Source organism: Lepidochelys olivacea, assembly GCF_965140295.1.
Source record: "Lepidochelys olivacea isolate rLepOli2 genome assembly, chromosome: 2".
NCBI classification, from domain to species: Eukaryota; Metazoa; Chordata; order Testudines; family Cheloniidae; genus Lepidochelys; species Lepidochelys olivacea.
Genome location: NC_140412.1, coordinates 151,679,527 through 151,698,333, shown reverse-complemented (window position 1 = coordinate 151,698,333; position 18,807 = coordinate 151,679,527). Strand labels below are relative to the sequence as shown.

General features: G+C 39.6%; 1 long non-coding RNA gene across 1 annotated transcript in view; it reads left to right on the top strand.

Moving 5' to 3' along the window:
- The window catches only part of LOC311517163, a 49,186-nt gene extending 30,973 nt beyond the window's left edge, over positions 1-18,213 (top strand). The window contains exons 2-3 of the long non-coding RNA XR_014710619.1: positions 16,237-16,352; positions 17,910-18,213. This is a non-coding gene — a long non-coding RNA (uncharacterized lncRNA). The remainder of the gene's footprint in view (positions 1-16,236; positions 16,353-17,909) is intronic.
- Positions 18,214-18,807: the final 594 nt, after the last annotated feature.

Below are 18,807 nucleotides of genomic sequence, written 5' to 3'. Positions count from 1 at the left end.
AACCACTACAACAGCCTACAAGCTGGAGATATTACACATCCCATGTGCTGCCTAGTCACACCATTTTGGCTTAATGATGAATTCTCATGAAAGAACTGTTGAGGTGATTGCTGAGACTTCCTAAACTGTAGAATTAAGTAATTGCATTGATTTTTCAGGGAGTTTAGCCCAAGACTGCAGAATCAGCTTTTTAGGATTAATTGCATCATATTTATTGGGAAGTAATACAAATTAAATTCTACCATAGAAATATCATTTCAAAATATGCACTAAATTGAGGAGCTCAAGGCAATCTGAATTTCAGAAATGTTTACAAATATAGCTTCAAATCAAATACCTTTATATCAAAAGGAAGGAAAGAGATTAGATAGACTGAAAACTGTAAATTCAATACTATTTACTCCATTCTTGTTTTTTATCTCTATCATCACCTCTTCCAGAGGTTGGAATGTGCTCTATCTTTTTCTAAATGTGGGATGATTCTGATTACATTTTTTAAAATGCACCACAGATGAATTGTTTTCATTCATCATTTAATAACATCACAGCATTCTTGCACCTCGTTTTGAGGTTCCCCCCATCCTCTATATCACTTACTGTACATAAATTACATGAAGAAACAAAGCAGAGTGTAAATGAATGATAGAGTAAAACAGTGGGTTATTGCAAAGAATTCTCTAATGGTCAGAAATTGCTCTTATTCTTAAACATAATATATTCTGGTTGAAAAATGAGGGATACAGCCTTGTTTTTAAACTATTCCTGAAGCAATAGAAGAATAATGTTCAAACCAAGATGCTCTTTCTCAAGCTATCAGAAACATGAAATTTAGAACCTGCAAAACTGAAGAAAAATTGGTACAGGTATGAAAATCTGAAGTATTCAGTTCTCAGAAATAGCAATAAACTCATTCATTCTAAAAAAAACAAAACAAAACAAAAAACTAGCAGTGTAGCAAATCATATTGCTAGATTAATTCATATTTTCTCATCCGAACTTCTTAATGTGATGAATTATTGTTACTATACAAAATAAACATTATAAAGGTATCAATATTAAAATATCATTAGAGATTTATCAGTTTTAAAATATAGCACAAAATACCATCTGAGCAATTTCTTTGTATCATTATTTTCAAAAGCACTGTCTTCAGAAAGCAACATTTCCAAGATTATGTTATATGAGATAATCAGTGCTCCTTGTGTGTAGTGTCATTCATGAAATACCAGTTGCTGTATGTCCTTGCTTCTCCTATCCTACAAAATTAAATTCCCTACAATTAAGTGTTATAGCTGTAGCCACAAACATGTAGGAGGCAAACAGACCATCAAAGTAGGAGGTAATCATTGGAGGTGCGACTGCTTCTGGAATTCAAGAAGGATGTTGATAAATTGGCGCGAGTGCAGAGAAGAGCCACAGAATGACTGAAGGATGAGAAAACCTGCCTTTTAGTGGTAGACTCATCAAGCTCAATGTATTTAATTTAACAAAGAGAAGGTTAAGGAGTGACTTAATTACAGTCTATAAATACCTACATGGGGAAAAAATATTTAACAATGGGCTGTTCAATCTAGCAGACAAAGGTATAACACAAATCAATAGCTGGATGTTGAAGCTCGACAAATTCAGACTTGAAATAAGTCGTAAGTTTTAGCAGTGAGAGTAGTTAACCATTGGAACAATTTACCAATCATCATGGTGGATTCGCCATCATTGACAATTTTAAAATCAAGATTGGATGTTTTTCTAAGAGCTATGTTCTAGGAACTATTTTGGAGAAGTTTTATGACCTGTGTTATACAGGAGGTCAGACTAGATAATCATTATGGTCCCTTTTGTCCTTGGAATCTATGAAGCCATATGTAGTCAGGATCAATTTGCGTTCTCTTAATCTATTTTCCTTCCTAACATTTAAAAAAGGAGTCTTTAAAATTATAATCTAATTGCACCATTTAAAATGGTGTAGAAAAAATACTGGAAAATGTTGAAAGTGTACGAGGAGTATGACAGAATTTTATAAGCATATGCTATAAGACTGTTCATTCATCCAGGAGTCTTGGTAATCAGCAGGAGACAAACTGAAAATTCTAGTTGGGCAGGAGATATCAAGTGATCTTACATTGATATTGTTAAATGATGTTTCAGGATATTGAAAGAGGCAAACAAACATAAGGTTTGAATAGTATTATCACCCTTGGTGGCAAAAAGAATACAGCATTGGAACAAAAGGATGTCAAACCATCATGAGCAAAGGAGTGGATTAGTTCATTGGCTGATGGGCTTTACCTGCAAGACTGATATGTAATAGAGGTTACTTAGGAGAGTTATGAAAATGTGCAAAAACACCTTCCTGAATAATAGGCTATACTCCATCAATTTGCAGTGAAAACCAAAGGAGAGGGACACAGGACAACAAATTGCAAACACCTTTGTACCTAGTCAACATCTGAAAACTACCCTCAAGGGGGAAAGGGTTTGAGAGACTATAGGGGAAGCAAAGGGCACAGCGTCCAAATTCTAAGGATACTATATGTCCATGGGGAAATTAAGATGAACATGTAGTATGCTTCTACAGAGCTTCTTCCACCTTTGCTACATGGCTCCTGTAGATATGCAGCCAAACACCTGCTGGCTCGTGCTCCACTGTTCATGCATATCTAGCTGCTGTCTTCCCCACACAGGTGCAGGCCCAGAAGGGTATACTCTTTAAACCAGCATTGGGCCTTGCATCTTGTATACTTTATACATGTGCAAAGTGAATGAAAAAAATCTATCCTATCAGAACATAGGCTTTTTCCCTACACTTTGCACACAAGGTAAATGAGTACACAAAGTGCAAGGCAGTGAAGAGTCAGGTCCATTGATTTCTTCATGGATGTCCACGCAGAGATCCACATAGCTCTGAGTGTAGCTGCTGTCCCTGACCTGTCTCCTCTCAGGTCAGAGCCTAGTTCTCCGAGACCCAGCCCCAGAGACTTCTGAAACATGGTCTTCTGGGGGTGGTCCCCAAGCAGATCATTAAACTGCTGCTCCCTTCTTCTGAACCTCCTAAACGGGTTTCACCAATTTCTGCTCACATAAGTTAACATATTGACCTATAATAATAATACCTAGCTCTGGATAGGGCTTTGGATCAGGCCTCTATGAAGCAGAATTATATTGTTTTTTTCTGTATCAGTAATAAAATGATGATGCTAATAAAATAATAATAAAATAAAATAATAAAAATAAATAATAAATAATAATAATACCAAGCTCTTATATAGTGCTTTTCATGAGTAGATCTCAAAGTGATTTATGAAGGAGGTCAGTATCATTAGCCCTATTTTACAGATGAGGAAACTGAGGCACAGAGTAACTTGACATGATTTCCCCAAGATTATCCAAAAGGCCAAGAGCAGAACTGAGAAGAGAATCCAACTCATACAAATCCCAGCCCAATGCTCTGTCCACTGACTAGAACATGCTTATAAATATTGTTTGGAGTCGAATAGATCAGATAAAATATGCTATACTAGGAGAATGTTAATGTGTGATAATTAGTTTTATCTTTTATATTAGTTAAACTAGTATAAATGTATATAATTTAGTAAAGAATCCCTTAGGAATTGTAATACCAATATACAAATTAATTTCTTATATGTTTGTTGATTGATATTTGAGAATGTATAAAAAGTAGGGCTATTGATTAATTGCAGTTTACTCACACGATTAACTAAAAAAAAATTAAGCCTGATTTAAAAAATTAATCACACTGTTAAACAATAGAATACGGATTTAAATTTATTAAATATTTTGGATGTTTTCCTACATTTTCAAATATATTCATTTCAATTACAACATAGAATACAAAGTGTACAGTGCTCACTTTATATTACTTTTCATTATGCATATTTGCACTGTAAAAATGACAAAAGAAATAATATTTTTCAATTTGCCTCATACTAGTACTGTGGTGCAATCTCTTTATCACGAAAGTGAAACTTACAAATGTAGATTTTTTTCTTACATAACTACACTCCATAACAAAACAATGTAAAACTTTAGAGCCTACAAGACCACTCAGTCCTACTTCTTGTTCAGCTAATCGCTCAGACAAACAAGTTTGTTTACATTTACGGGAGATAATGCTGCCTGCTTTTTATTTACAATGTCACCTGAAAGTGAGAACAGGCATTCACATTGGACTTTTGTAGCCAGCATTGCAAGATATTTACATGCCAGATATGCTGAACATTTGTGCCCCTTCATGGTTTGGCTACCATTCCAGAGGACATTTCCATGCTGATGATGCTCGTAAAAAAAAAAATCATTAATTAAATTTGTTACTGAACTCCTTGTGGGAGAATTGTATGTCTCCAGCTCTGTTTTATCCACATTCTGCCATATATTTCATGTTACAGCAGTCTCAGATGATGACCCAGCACATACTGTTCATTTAAAGAACACTTTCACTGCAGATCTGACAAAACACAAAGAAGGTTCAAATTTCAGATTTCTAAAGATAGCTACAGCACCTGACCCAAGGTTTAAGAATCTGAAGTGCCTTCCAAAATCTGAGAGGGATGAGGTGTGGAGCATGCTTTCTGAAGTCTTAAAAGAGCAACTCTCTGATGTGGAAACAGAACCCGAACCACCAAAAAAGAAAATCAACCTTCTGCTCGTGGCATCTGACTCAGATGATGAAAATGAACATGCGTCGGTCCGCTCTGCTTTGGATTGTTATCGAGTAGAACCCGTCGTCAGCATGGACACATATCCTCTGGAATGGTGGTTGACGCATGAAGGGATACATGAATCTTTAGTGCATCTGGCACATAAATATCTTGCGATGCCAGTTACAACAGTGCCATGAGAATGCCTGTTCTCACTTTCAGGTGACATTGTAAACAAGAAGTGGGCAGCATTATCTCCTGCAAATGTATAAAAACTTGTTTGTCTGAGTGATTGGCTGAACAAGAAGTAGGACTGAGTGGACTTGTAGGCTCTAAACTTTTACATTGTTTTATTTTTGTATGCAGTTTTTCGTACATAATTCTACATTTGTAAGTTCAACTTTCATGATAAAGAGATTTCACTACAGTATTTGTATTAGGTGAATTGAAAAATACCATTTATTTTGTTTTTACAGTGCAAATATTTGTAATAAAAATAAATATAAAGTGAGTACCGTACATTTTGTATTCTGTGTTGTAATTGAAATCAATATATTTGAAAATGTAGAAAACATCCAAAAATATTTAAATAAATGGCATTCTATTATTGTTTAACAGCGTGATTAATTGCGATTAATATTTTTAATTGCTTGACAGCCCTCATAAAAACTATTTAAAAGTATTCTGATCTTTAAACAAAGTGTCAAGCACAGCTTAATTTTGTTATCATTTAAGATTATACTATTGGGAAGATCATTAATGTTTATGTAGAAATTTTAACTGGAGTGGAACACTGTGGGAATATCCCTAAAATTAAATGAAGACATACGGAGAACTCATTTCATTTAAGCACTGATAGCTTGTTAGTTTGTTTGTCTCTCTATTTATTTTCCTGCATGACAATCACCATCGTGTCTAAGTGCTTTTAAATTATGATCGACAAGGTGAGTGAGCTTCAGGTCTGAGCTCCAGGCCAATTCAGTGTGAGGACAGTGACCCATTTACCACCACCCCACCCAGGTGACAAGAAGAGATGGGAGACTAGGTCCAGGCTAGTGCAGGGAAAGCCATCTTTTACTTGGACCAGGCAGAACAGCAGGAACAGCAGCACAGCAAATTTCACTCTCTCATGGCACCATGTGATAGCAGACCAGGGAGAATGGAGGGAACAGCCCTGGCCCCTTCAAGCCCATAGGGGTAGAAGCAGGTATTTGGTAACAGAGAGGGAGTGGGAGGCAGTTTCAAGCTCAGCTTGGAGCCCAGGCAGATGGGTAAAAACAAGGAGTGGGGCGAGGAGCTTCCCCTTCCAGCCACAGCAGCAGAAGCAGGAGTTTTGTAGCAGAAAGGGAAGAGGAGGGAGTTTCAAACTCATTGGTGCAGGACCAGTCAGAATGGGAGTCGGTGGGGAAGAGGAGGGAGGAAGCCTTACCCTACACTGACCTATCTGGGGATTGAGCTAGATACACTGGCAGGTATATCGTGACACCCTCAGGATAAGCTTCAGAAGATATCATCTGGATTAGGGGAGGTAGCACAGCCTGGAAAGTTGCACCCCATGGGTTGCAATTTATTATCTAGCATCTTAACTTTACCTGCCAGGTGGTAGCCCAAGGGCTTCTTTTCCATGGGTCCAGATGATGAAGATGTCATCAATATAGCGCAAGTAAACGCCCCTACTCTACTTGCACTATATTGATGACATCTTCATCATCTGGACCCATGGAAAAGAAGCCCTTGAGGAACTCCACCATGATTTCAACAATTTCCATCCCACCATCAACCTCAGCCTGGTCCAGTCCACACAAGAGATCCACTTCCTGGACACTACAGTGCTAATAAACGATGGTCACATAAACACCACCCTATACCGGAAACCTACTGACCGATATTCCTACCTACATGCCTCCAGCTATCACCCTGACCACACCACACGATCCATTGTCTACAGCCAAGCTCTGCGATACAACCGCATTTGCTCCAACCCCTCAGACAGAGACAAACACCTACAAGATCTCTATCAAGTATTCTTACAACTACAATACCCACCTGGTGAAGTGAAGAAACAGACTGACAGAGCCAGAAGGGTACCCAGAAGTCACCTACTACAGGACAGGTCTAACGAAGAAAATAACAGAACGCCACTAGCCGTCACCTTCAGCCCCCAACTAAAACCCCTCCAACGCATTATCAAGGATCTACAACCTATCCTGAAGGACGACCCAACACTCTCACAAATCTTGGGAGACAAGCCAGTCCTTGCCTACAGACAGCCCCCAACCTGAAGCGAATACTCACCACCAACCACATACCACACAACAGAACCACTAACCCAGGAACCTATCCTTGCAACAAAGCCCGTTGCCAACTGTGTCCACATATCTATTCAGGGGACACCATCACAGGGCCTAATCACATCAGCCACACTATCAGAGGCTCGTTCACCTGCACATCTACCAATGTGATATATGCCATCATGTGCCAGCAATGCCCCTCTGCCATGTACATTGGGTAAACTGGACAGTCTCTACTTAAAAGAATAAATGGACACAAATCAGATGTCAAGAATTATAACATTCATAAACCAGTCGGAGAACACTTCAATCTCTCTGGTCACTCGATTTCTGACCTCAAAGTGACTATCCTTCAACAAAAAAACTTCAAAAACAGACTCCAATGAGAGACTGCTGAATTGGAATTAATTTGCAAATTGGATATAATTAACTTAGGCTTGAATAGAGACTGGGAATGGTTGATTCATTATAAAAAAGTAACCTATTTCCCCTTTATTTATTCTTTCCCCCCCCCCAACTGTTCCTCAGACGTTCTTGTTAAACCCTGGATTTGTGCTGGAAATGGCCCACCTTGATTATCATACACATTGTAAGGAGAGTGATCACTTTAGATAAGCTATTACCAGCAGGAAAGTGGGGTGGGGGGTGAGAAAACCTTTTGTAGTGATAAACACCCATTTTTTCATGGTCTGTGTGTATAAAAACATCTTCTGTATTTTCCACAGTATGCATCCGATGAAGTGAGCTGTAGCTCACGAAAGCTTATGCTCAAATAAATTGGTTAGTCTCTAAGGTGCCACAAGTACTCCTTTTCTTTTAGAGAGATGAAGGAGGATTTGGGAGTGTAGGAACAGTTTCTGAGCCATTTTAATGGAATGTCATTGTGGAGGGAGGAATGAATACTTGAGGCTGATTTAAAGATCCACTTGGATACTTTGGGAATTATGGGTTTGCGGTATTTTACCAAGGCAGGTGGTGTACCCATAAATTGCCCTCAACCTGGATGCAAAAAAGGGATAGTGCAGAATATAACATTTCTGGAATTTCTTTTTCCCATTCTGTTTTCAATGGTCACTTGGGGAATGGAGTTTGCTAATAAAAGGGTGTATTTCTGGCAACAAGGCAGTGGTACATGTTATCAATCACCAGTCCATCAGATCACACAGGTTATGAGATTGGTAAGAGCATTTATACGACAGTGTTTAAGCTTTAACATCTGTTTCTCTTACAAACATGTGCCCTGGGTTGACAATAGCATAGCAGATGCATTGACTCATTTTCAGATGGGCAGATTTCAGCAACTGGCAACAGGGACCAGCAACCGAATGGATGCTGCTAGCACCATCTCCACTCACCTTACAAGTTTTGTCAGTAGGCTGAATGGTTACCCAGATCCTTGTAGTGGGTTTTTAGTTCAGAGGTTTCTAGCAGGCTGGTCTCAAAGCACCAACCCTGGGGAGGATACACCTCATCCCATCACTGTTAATATGCTTAGGGATCTGGGTAGATCCTAGAGCCCATATGTCATTGTGGATAAGAGATAGTCTTGTTCAGGGCAGCAATTATGGTAGTACTTTTTGGAGCTTTTAGGATCAGTGAACTAGTTCCTTGGTCCTGCATGGACTCTTCTGGAAGGACTTTAGAATTGAGGAATATACACTGGGTGAGGGAGGGCAATAGGTGATATTAACCTTGAGGAGAACAAAGATGGTCAAGGAAGTTGGGGTGAATATATTATTCTACAGGAGGATTGCAAGCCCAGGATCTGCTCTGTGGAGCCTGAGAGGGCAACATGGCAATAAGGCCAAGGAGGGATGGGCCCCTTTTAATTCACGGTGAAGCAATTCTGAGTTGGCATGGGAGGAGGAGCATGTTATGGTGCCAGCTGTTGTCCCTTCTGTACACTGTGGTGGCCCATGAGTAGGCACCACATACGGTTGTGATTCACCTTGTGGAAAATGATTTGGGAACATGTAAAAAGGGGTGGGTTTAATGCTCAGAGCTAGAAGGACTTGGGACAGATCCTGATTTTTTCCCTGTAGTAAAAATTATTTGATTGGACATGTTGCAACATGGGGAGTGGTGGGGAGCTGTGAAGCCCCCTTGGGTCAAAAAGACTAGGAGGTATGTGGAGGTGGCCAAATTCATAGGTGGCAGAGGAGGGTCAGTAATTTTGCATCCAAACATAGCATATAGGGCACCAGAATTATTCAAGGAGGATAGGGTCCAACTGTCAGACTTAGGAGCTAACACATTTTTGGCCAATATTAAAGAGAGCATTAGCAAATATCTGGGAACCTGGCTAGGGATGGGGGAGGCAGCGAAACTAATCAGTGGCAACTCCTTGTGGAATATAACCAATAAAGGTACTCCATAGGGATGGGATATGGTGGTCAGATAAAATGGATTGGTAAAGGATTTCAAGGAGTTATTCTTTAAAGGAGCAGAAATGCTTGGCACTTCTATGACAGGTACATCAGGGAGCCACACTTCTCCTTTATAGCCCCTTTGCCCCGCATTCAAGGGGGAGGGGATGTCAAGGTCCCAGAAGTGGGTTGACTTGGGATCAGGATGGGTAAAAGGGAAGGGCTGACAATACCCCTCTCCCTGACACCAACACCCAGGTATATTTAAAAGATTATGGAATTACCTGCACTGTACACTTTTATCTTCTGGGTACTTCCTGAAATTTAGGATTGCCAATATACTTGATGCCAACACTATAAAAACAAGTCATTTGGGATATTATATATATTTCTATCACTGGATGCTGATTGGGATAGAAGACCAATCACATGTTTTTCTTCATTAAGGTCCGATCTGACCCTGACTGAGGCCACACTCACTAGAGGGTATAAAGGGCTTTACATGAAATGGATTTTATACTGAATATCTTTTTTCTTGCTTTTGAGGTCCCTGAAGACATGATAACTACAAAGAAACCTGAGTAACAGGAATGAAGGAACAGATGTTATTTAGGCACTTCCACATAATAAAGACTTCTAAGAATCCCTGATGCCCAATTATCTAAACAGTTATTCTTAAATTTTTATTCAGTGCATGATAAATTTAGTCCATTTTAGCTGAACAAAAAAACAAGAAAGTAGCTAGTGTGCAAGTGATGTCAATCAAAACAGACACATAAACACACTGGGTATCTACTTTATCGCACAGAGCACACATAACATAACCAAATAACTCTGTACTGAAATGAGATCAATTAATCCTCTAATAATTATATTACATAATCATGAGTATGGAGGGTAATTATTATCTGATTATTTTGGTATGATAGACTAAAGCATTATAATGAACTTTCTATGCCAAAGTAAGTTCAAATATTATTAGCAAGTAAATTAAGGCCTTGACTATACTAGGACTTGTAACAGTGTTTGAATCTATTTTTAAACATTTATGGTGATTAAGCTAGGGCTTAATCACGATTCCTTTGAAATCAATAAGATATTCACTATTGACTTCCCTGGGCACAGTATTGGGCTCAGTTTATATTTGGCTGAACCTCCTATACGTGTCAGTGAATTCCACTATTTGTAAAATGTAAAATGTGCTGATATTGCTATAAGTAGGTAGCACCCTGAAATATTCTCAGGCTACATTTCATGATGGAAAAGTATTGGCTTAATACATATGTGCTGCAAACTACAAAAAAGCTTATATACATCTATAAAAATTCCTTTGAAAGAATCCATAATAATACATGTCCTTTTAATTCAAATCTTTTTAAACCTCTCTTTTGGAGTAAAAAAAAAAAGGACCCACTAATGCCATTAGATCCCAATCCTAATTCAGAATGTCAATCAGCCTCACAAAACCATCACCCCCTAATCCTTCCTTAGCCTCATCCCATGGGCCCAGGGCTTCTGCTAGCCAGCTGACCCAACCAGGACCTTTCAGTGGGAGCAAAACAATAGCAAAGAACCCAACAACAACAACTCAGGGCTCTCTTTATAGCTTCCCCTCAAAATTATATGGAGGGCTCAGAAAGCCTGCAAGTAGACACATATTTATCTCATAGTCTCACGCCAATTAGGCTTGCACAGAGTAGCTCATAAACCAAGTTGTTCTTTCAGATTCTTTTCTCTTATAACAGGCTGCTCTACTATAGCTTCTCAGTTTATTTATGGATTTAACTCATAGACCTAGTATGATCCACGCAGACCATCATGAGTTAACACTGGGCTGCTTCAGAGACAATTTATCCCTCTTCAGACAGCCAAGACAGTTCCAGGCATGTTCCTGTTAATAAAACTCACCTTCCCATTTCCATCTCAAACCTGACTGGACTCAGAGTTTCTCCAGACAGTATAAATAACGAGGAGTCCTTGTGGCACCTTAGAGACTAATAAATTTATTTGGGCATAAGCTTTCATGGGTTAGAACCCACTTCATCAGATGCATGGAGTGAAAATACAGGAGCACGTATGTATTTATACCTGCTCCTGTATTTTCAGTCCATGCATCTGATGAAGTGGGTTCTAACCCACAAAAGCTTATGCCCAAATAAATTTGTTAGTCTTTAAGGTGCCACAAGGACTCCTCGTTATTTTTGCTGATACAGATTAACAAGGCTACCACTCTGAAATCTAAACAGTATCTGTCATTGCATGGACAGACTATTTCTAGTGACAGGACCTCAGTGATGGAACATCTTACCAGGGATCAGACTGATTCTGGCCATTTTTAGATCTATATTCAAGAAAAATCTCTTTGATGATGCCTTCTCCCAGTAATGCCATCTTCTCTCATAATAAGAAAAGGAGTACTAGTGGCACCTTAGAGACTAACCAATGTATTTGAGCATAATGTGCCACTTTTCTTTTTGCGAATACAGACTAACACGGCTGCTACTCTGAATTCTCTCATAATGTTTCAGCAGAGGAGAAGGAGAAAGGGAAGGAAGAAAAAGAGATTGCCTAGAATTTGAGAGATGATTCAGGTTGTGGACTACTGTTCCTAAGCTTTTTGGGGCCAGTAATGATATAATTTCTTTGTTTCTGTGATAGCACACAGAAAGCTCAGCAAGTCATGACCAAATAGGGCTTAGTGAGTCAAGTTTTTAATAAGACATTCACATTATTAAAATACAATAAATAACTTTTATTACTGCTGTGCAGTAACTCAAGGAAACCCAAACTGGCTTAAGAATTCACCAATAAGCAATGGCATTAGGAAGCAGATCTTTGAGCTTATAGCTATCTGCATATGATCTGAAATTCTTGGAGGATAGAAAAGTAAAAGGATATAAACGAGGGAGCCAGAAATTAATAGACTTTCTCTGCACTGCCTCCTCTTATATGAATAAAATATGGGGGTGGAATGGAAGAAGTATTTGATAAATAAATTCTTTTAAAGTCAGTAAGAATTCAACCCCCATGGGGTTTCTTTTTTGGAGATATTTGTCATGAACTGAAGCCTATGCCAATGGCTCAATAAGGCCTGTAACATGTCAAGGCAATATGAAATGGTTAAAAATATCTATCTACTTGAGCCTCTTTTCTTTTTTTATAATGATCAACAAGACCCAAACTGTGTTTGAGCAGGTGAGATGATTCTGAATGTAAAATGAGGAGCCATCATAAATGAATAAATGACCTTTCATGAATGCAAAACAATTTTTTTTCAAAAGATGTGTGTATGCATTCAAAACACCTTGAAGTAGTTCTAGATGTGCAATACTTTTGAGAGAAAAAACCTATGTCGGCCTTGACCTTGGGAGCACTAAAAAGGTAATAATTCTTGACCAGTTTCTTCAAAGCACCTCATTTTTTCCCACTTACTATTGCAGAAAGTGCATTCATTTCCAGCAGGGGTTTGTTGCACACACACGTCTTATACCATCTTATTATGTATTAGCAAAGTAAAGAAGCATTTTCCATGGTAAGACATAACATTGTTTTAACGTTTGCCTCAAACACAAATGTGTCATAGAATAACATAATATGTTTTGTGACAGTCCATACCGGTACTTCTTTAGCAGGATTCAAACTGATTTTCCTCAGATGATCTCATGGAAAGTCAAAGTGTTCCTTTTGACTTTTCCCTGGAAAGTGGGCAGTGGTACAGCACAGCAGACGGTTAAAGGATCTAATTTCAGAGCAGTAATAAAGAAAAACTAGTGCCAAAGCACTTTTCAGTGATATAAAATGAAACCATGTGCTGTTCAATGTGTGCCACTGAAGGCAGTTTGTAACATTATTGTCTCCTGTTTCTATATAGCTACTTTCATTTCTAAGGACTGTACAAGGATCACTTTCCAATGATTCTTTAAGATGCAGCCCATCAGGGTAATCTGATTGCTGGCTGTGAGACATTTTGCTGATGTTGACCGTCCGCAGGCTTGGTCCCCCTGCAGGTCCCAGGGGACGCAATTCGCTCTTCCCAATCAATGGGAACTGCGGGAAGTGGCGGGCAGCACTGCCCTGATGGGCCGCATGCAGCCCGTGGGCCACAGGTTGCCCACCACTGTTTTAAGACCAAGTTAGTTGTTTTACTTTAACTATTTTTACTGTGGTTCACAACCAAGAATAATGTTTTTAAAAATAAATGTATGTGTTATTTTATGAAGGGTCTATATTTCTACAGTGTACACAGGCGACAGGTGTAGCTGAAGAAATAACACTGCAGCCCAATGCAGAGCATCTTCTCTGCTTCTCACTTGGTTAAGTCATATTTCATAGGACACTCCAGAAGGAAAAATATTAAAAGAAATAAAAGAACTCAATCTGTTTTGTTGCCTACTTTACTAATGAGAGGCCTGAGTTAAGAGCTATGATTTACATTGTCTTGCAAAAGATGCAAGAAATAAACTCTTCCTGATCCCAAGTGGTAAGGAAGAACACAAGGGCCTCCAATAAAGTCTCCTGATTAATATGAGTGTTAACTTGGGATTCATCAACTCCATTGTCTCTTTGCTTATGGGCTTCTTAGTGTGGTGCAAAAAGACAGGTTATTTCTGAAGTAGCCAATCCTTAGCATGGGGGTGGGCAAACTATGGCCACGCGGGCCAGGTCTGGCCCCTCAGGGCTTTGGATCTGGCCTGCGGGATTGCCACCGCCGCGGGCTCCTTGCCGCTCTGGGAAGCGGCCACACCACGTCCCTGCAGCTCGTGGGGGTGGGGCGTCAGAGAACTCCGCACACTGCTTTTGCCTGTGGGTACCTCCCCCAACACTCCCATTGGCCAGGAACGGGTTACCATGGCCAATGGGAGGTTCGGGGGCGGGACCACAGGCAAGGGAAACACGCGGAAACTTCTGTGTGTCCCCCACCCCGCCAGGGGCCACAGGGACATGGTTTGGGGCCGGGGTTGGGGCCGGGGCAGCCATGCAGGTAGCCTGCCCTGGCCCTGGTGCACGCCGCTGCCACCCCAGAGCCATTCTAGGTAAGCGGCGCTGGGCCGGAGCCTGAACCCCTCCTGCACCCCACACCCAACTCCCTGCCCTGAGCCCCCTGCCACATCCTGCACCCCTCTTGCACCCAACCCCCTGCCCAAGCCCCCTCATACATGCCACACCCTTCCTCTGCCCCAAACCCTTGCTCTGAGCCACTTCCTGCACACCGCACCGCCTCCTACACTCCGCCCCCCCGCATCCCCTGCCCCGGCCCTGCAAGCAATTTCCCCACCCAGATGTGGCCCTCGGGCCAAAAAGTTTGCCCACCGCTGTCTTAGCAGCTGAAAGATCTAGCAATAGCCTTTGTCCACCAGTATTAGGAGATCAGCACCTAACTAGTGAAATCAGTGTACTCTCCATGCCATATCCAGATCTGAAGCTGAAGGTTCTAATATGTTTTTGGGGATCAAGTGCAGTGGAAGTTTGTTTTCTACTATTTTCCCAATAACTTTGCCCAGGAAAAGGAAATTAGACATAGAGGCTAGTTAGGTCCAGCACTGGCTGTTTGTTTTTCTTGCAAGAATATTGCATACTGCAGGGTCCCTGGGAGACTACCTTCTCTGAGGAAAGCATTGGCAAGCTCTGACAGCAATGGAGGAAGTTGATCCTTACTTGTCTTGTTACCTCCTTTGACAAACATGAGACATAAGAGTCCCAAACATCAGTAATATCCAGAAATAGATCAAGTGCAGAATGCCTGAAGTTAATAGGATTTTTTCATTTCCATCTTTGTGAACCAAGCCCCAAAACCACAAAATAAAAGCATGCGCTCTCTCTGTGAATACACATTGCTTTAAAACTGGCTTGTATGTAAATTCTAGCTCCAAGTAAATACTGTCTTTCAAAGCTTATGTGATTAACATTTTGCCTGAAACATTACAAAATAGAAGTATAAAAACAACTAACAGTACAAAAATATGAACAAACCTTGATGCAGCTTGATAGAAAATTTGTTTCACAGAAAGAGCATAATGTGTAAAATATGATTCTTGATATGATCCCTGCCTCTTTACTCCTTTCAGAGACAACCAAACACAGCTATAGTACATCTGTAATGGCTGTTAATTTTTTTCATTTTGGTTTCTTGTTTGCTGTTTTGTAAAGGAAAACAGATAGCAGCAGACCAACAGGGAAAAAAAAGAGAAATAAAAAGAAACACAGCTTTAATCCTGCCCTGATTGGCAGCCTGGAAAGCTCTAAATAATTTAACAAAAGACCTAACTTCTAACAGCATAGGAGTGACATGTACAGAGGAAACCTTCAAACAGGTGAGAAAGCACACGATGAAAAGTAAAAACTGCATTCAGTTGCATCCCCTTCGTCCTGAACAGCGCTTCATTTTCCTACTATTGAGCCCCTTTTCTGTCAAAAACCTTCATGGCTTTGTGGTGACTGTTACAAGGGATAAAGTGTGTTCTTTTTCTTCATAATTTCAAATGTTAAAGTTGAAAGCAGAAGTCTTCTGAAAAAAAATTTCTTATATCAGATGTGAAAGCATCTGTGACTCATAACTGTCCCCACTACTGGAAATTCAGGTAATCTGTAGTAACCAAGAAATGGAGAAATGACACAGCTTTAGAAAAAGCAGCTCAACTGAATCACATTCCTGAGTAAACAACCCAGGAAAGCTTCTAACTAGGGCTACTTGAAAAAAATTCCATCAAAATAGTTTTTTATCTGGTTTTGTTTGACTAAGCAAATGTTTTTTGCAAGAAGTGTCTGCTTTCCATTGAAAATTTTGACTTTTGTTTGAAAAATCTAAACCCCCAAAAAAATTTTGGCCCCAAAATTTCAGGTTTCATTTTCTCAATTAAGTCAAAATATTGTTTGGAAGGTTTCAAAGGAAATGACCTTTTTTCATTTTCATTTAAATTTTCCAAGAGGGGTTATTCCAACCAGCTGTTGTTCCAGCTTGCTAAACTGAGAGTAAGTTGCTCTCTCAGTCCCAACTCCAGGTGAAGATGTGTGGAAGTTCTGAAGAGGACCTAAGCACGTGGGTAAGAGACCTTAAAGTACCTTATCACAAGTATGTAGTTTCATCATATGGTGAGAGTTCTCAAGAACAGATGGTGAAAATGTTGTAATCTAAACATTTTTCAACATAGAAAAGAGGCTTTTTGACTGAAGTGAAAATTTTCATGGAAAATTATTATTTTGGTAAAAATTCAGGCAAAGGCAAAACAGAGCTGGTTTTGAACCTGGTGAGCAACCAAGAAGTGCAATATTTATGAAAATATTCTGTAGGGTTAATGATGGTGTGTATGAATAAAAAACCTGTTATATATAATAACAATAAAAGTGGATTGGTGTATCTGAGGTTGTTTGGACAAGATTCAGTTCCATTTTCAAAAGTCTTCAATTTCCTTTCACGTAAACTCTGTGAAATACTGTATGTGACATGTTTATGGCTAGCTGTTTTTATGAACATCATACTTTCAGACCCCTTCAGATGGCTAGGTGCAGTGCTGCCCCTTCACCAGACTAAACAAATAGATGATTGTGGCAATTATTAGTTACCATAAAAGAAAAACTAATTCCATTGTACCAGATTACTGAGTTATGTGATGTATCCCATAGTACTTAATCTTTCTTTCAGTTCTCCATAACTATCACAAAAGCTTTCATTGAGATCAGCTCTAGGTAACTGTGGCACTCAGGACCCCTATATTCACACCCGACATGCTATTCTAATAATCTCTGTACAAAATGTGCCTTGTGAGGTATCATTTGAAACCTAATAATTCGCATCATGCAAGAATGCTAATTATCCAGTATCTGTATGGTGGGTATTAAGAATTATGGACATATGCTAGAATTATGTGTGCTTAAAGTGTGTTTAAACCAGTCATGTCAGAAGATATTGTAAACAGGTCTGCACTAGACAAAGGATTGTGTTGTCCCCATCTGGAAGGTCTTCCAAAGTACTTTGAAAGACAATGAGAATGGATTTACATATTGCATAAACAGACTTATCAAGTTAACAAGAGATGGAGGCAAATCTCACACTAACAACTGGGGAGAAGACAGCATGGCATCTACACCAGCAGGATAGAGAAGCTTAGTCTGGGTTTTACTTTTCAAATAATACATTGCAAAGGTTTACTGGTCTTTAAAGGTGGCTGTGGTAGGGGGTGAACCACAAGTGATAAGCAATAGAATCAACTGAGTTCATAGTACATTACTGAATTATAAAAGTGTGTACAATGAGGTCTTTTCTGAAAACTAATGACACACTGGTGACTAAAATCATTGTGAATTCCATGTGTTAACACTATATGAGAAAATATTAATACTTTTTATTATGTGGCCAAACAGGAAGAAACAATTTCCTCCTGAAACAGGAGAGAAGGCAGGTATTTATCTGTCTCCTATGTAAATTAAGCAAGGGTGAATAAAAAGAACAGCAGCTCCATTTACATAAAAACAACAAGAAGTCCGGTGGCACCTTAAAGACTAACCAATTTATTTGTGCATAAGCTTTTGAAGGTAAAAAACCCCACGTCTTCAGACTCATGGAGTGAAAATTACAAATACTTGGCTCTATTTACATACAGGAGAATGGGAAGCCCACAGGAAGGGAAGAACAGCATGAGGTCATTTTCCCTTGAAACAAAGTTATTGAACTTTGGAAGATATAAGAAAGGAGGAAAACCATCTCGGGAATCCAGCACTAGCCAGACACAAGAGGCCAGAACTCTTGCAAGATGAGAAAGATAAGTCCTTCAATTAAAGTGAGATTGAAGATTCTGGGAACTGAATATAGGTGAGAAACCTGCTTATGCAAAGGTCTTTCACCTAACAAGACAAGGGATGCCACTGCCTTGTGCTTTTATGGAAGATCCTGACTGACAGAAAGTCAGCCATGACTGGGAAGGATGATTGGTGAGAGAAACCATCTTGAGTAAACCCTATATCTTGCTTATTTAAGTTTTAGACTTCAGGTTAATGTTTTGATTTTTATTTGTTTGTAACCATTTCTAACTTTATTCTTTTTATTTAGCATCTTTTAACCTATGTCCTATTGTTAATCAATTTGTTTTATTTTTACTATAAACTAACTCAGTGCTCTGTTTAAATGGAAGGTGTATTTACCCCAGTTAATTTAATAAGATGTGATGTGCTTTTGTGTCTTTAGAAGAACAAATGGGACATGTTCTTTCTCTGAACTGTCCAGGAGAGTGCTGGACATTGCAGGGCATACAGTTTTGGGGAAATTCAGGACTGGGAGTGTGTTGGGGACACCTCGCTGATTGTAACCAAGGCTAGATTGGGGCTGTGAGGCTGTAGACAGGCTGCTGGGGTCAGAGCTGCTGAACCAGGGCTGTCCAGCACACAGACACACTGGGTGTGACCTGAATGTTTATAGGCTGATTGTGAGTGTCTCAGCCTGGGAGTTATATCAGCAAAGACTTGTAAGGTGCCCAGGGTTGCAGGGCAAGTGGTGACACAACC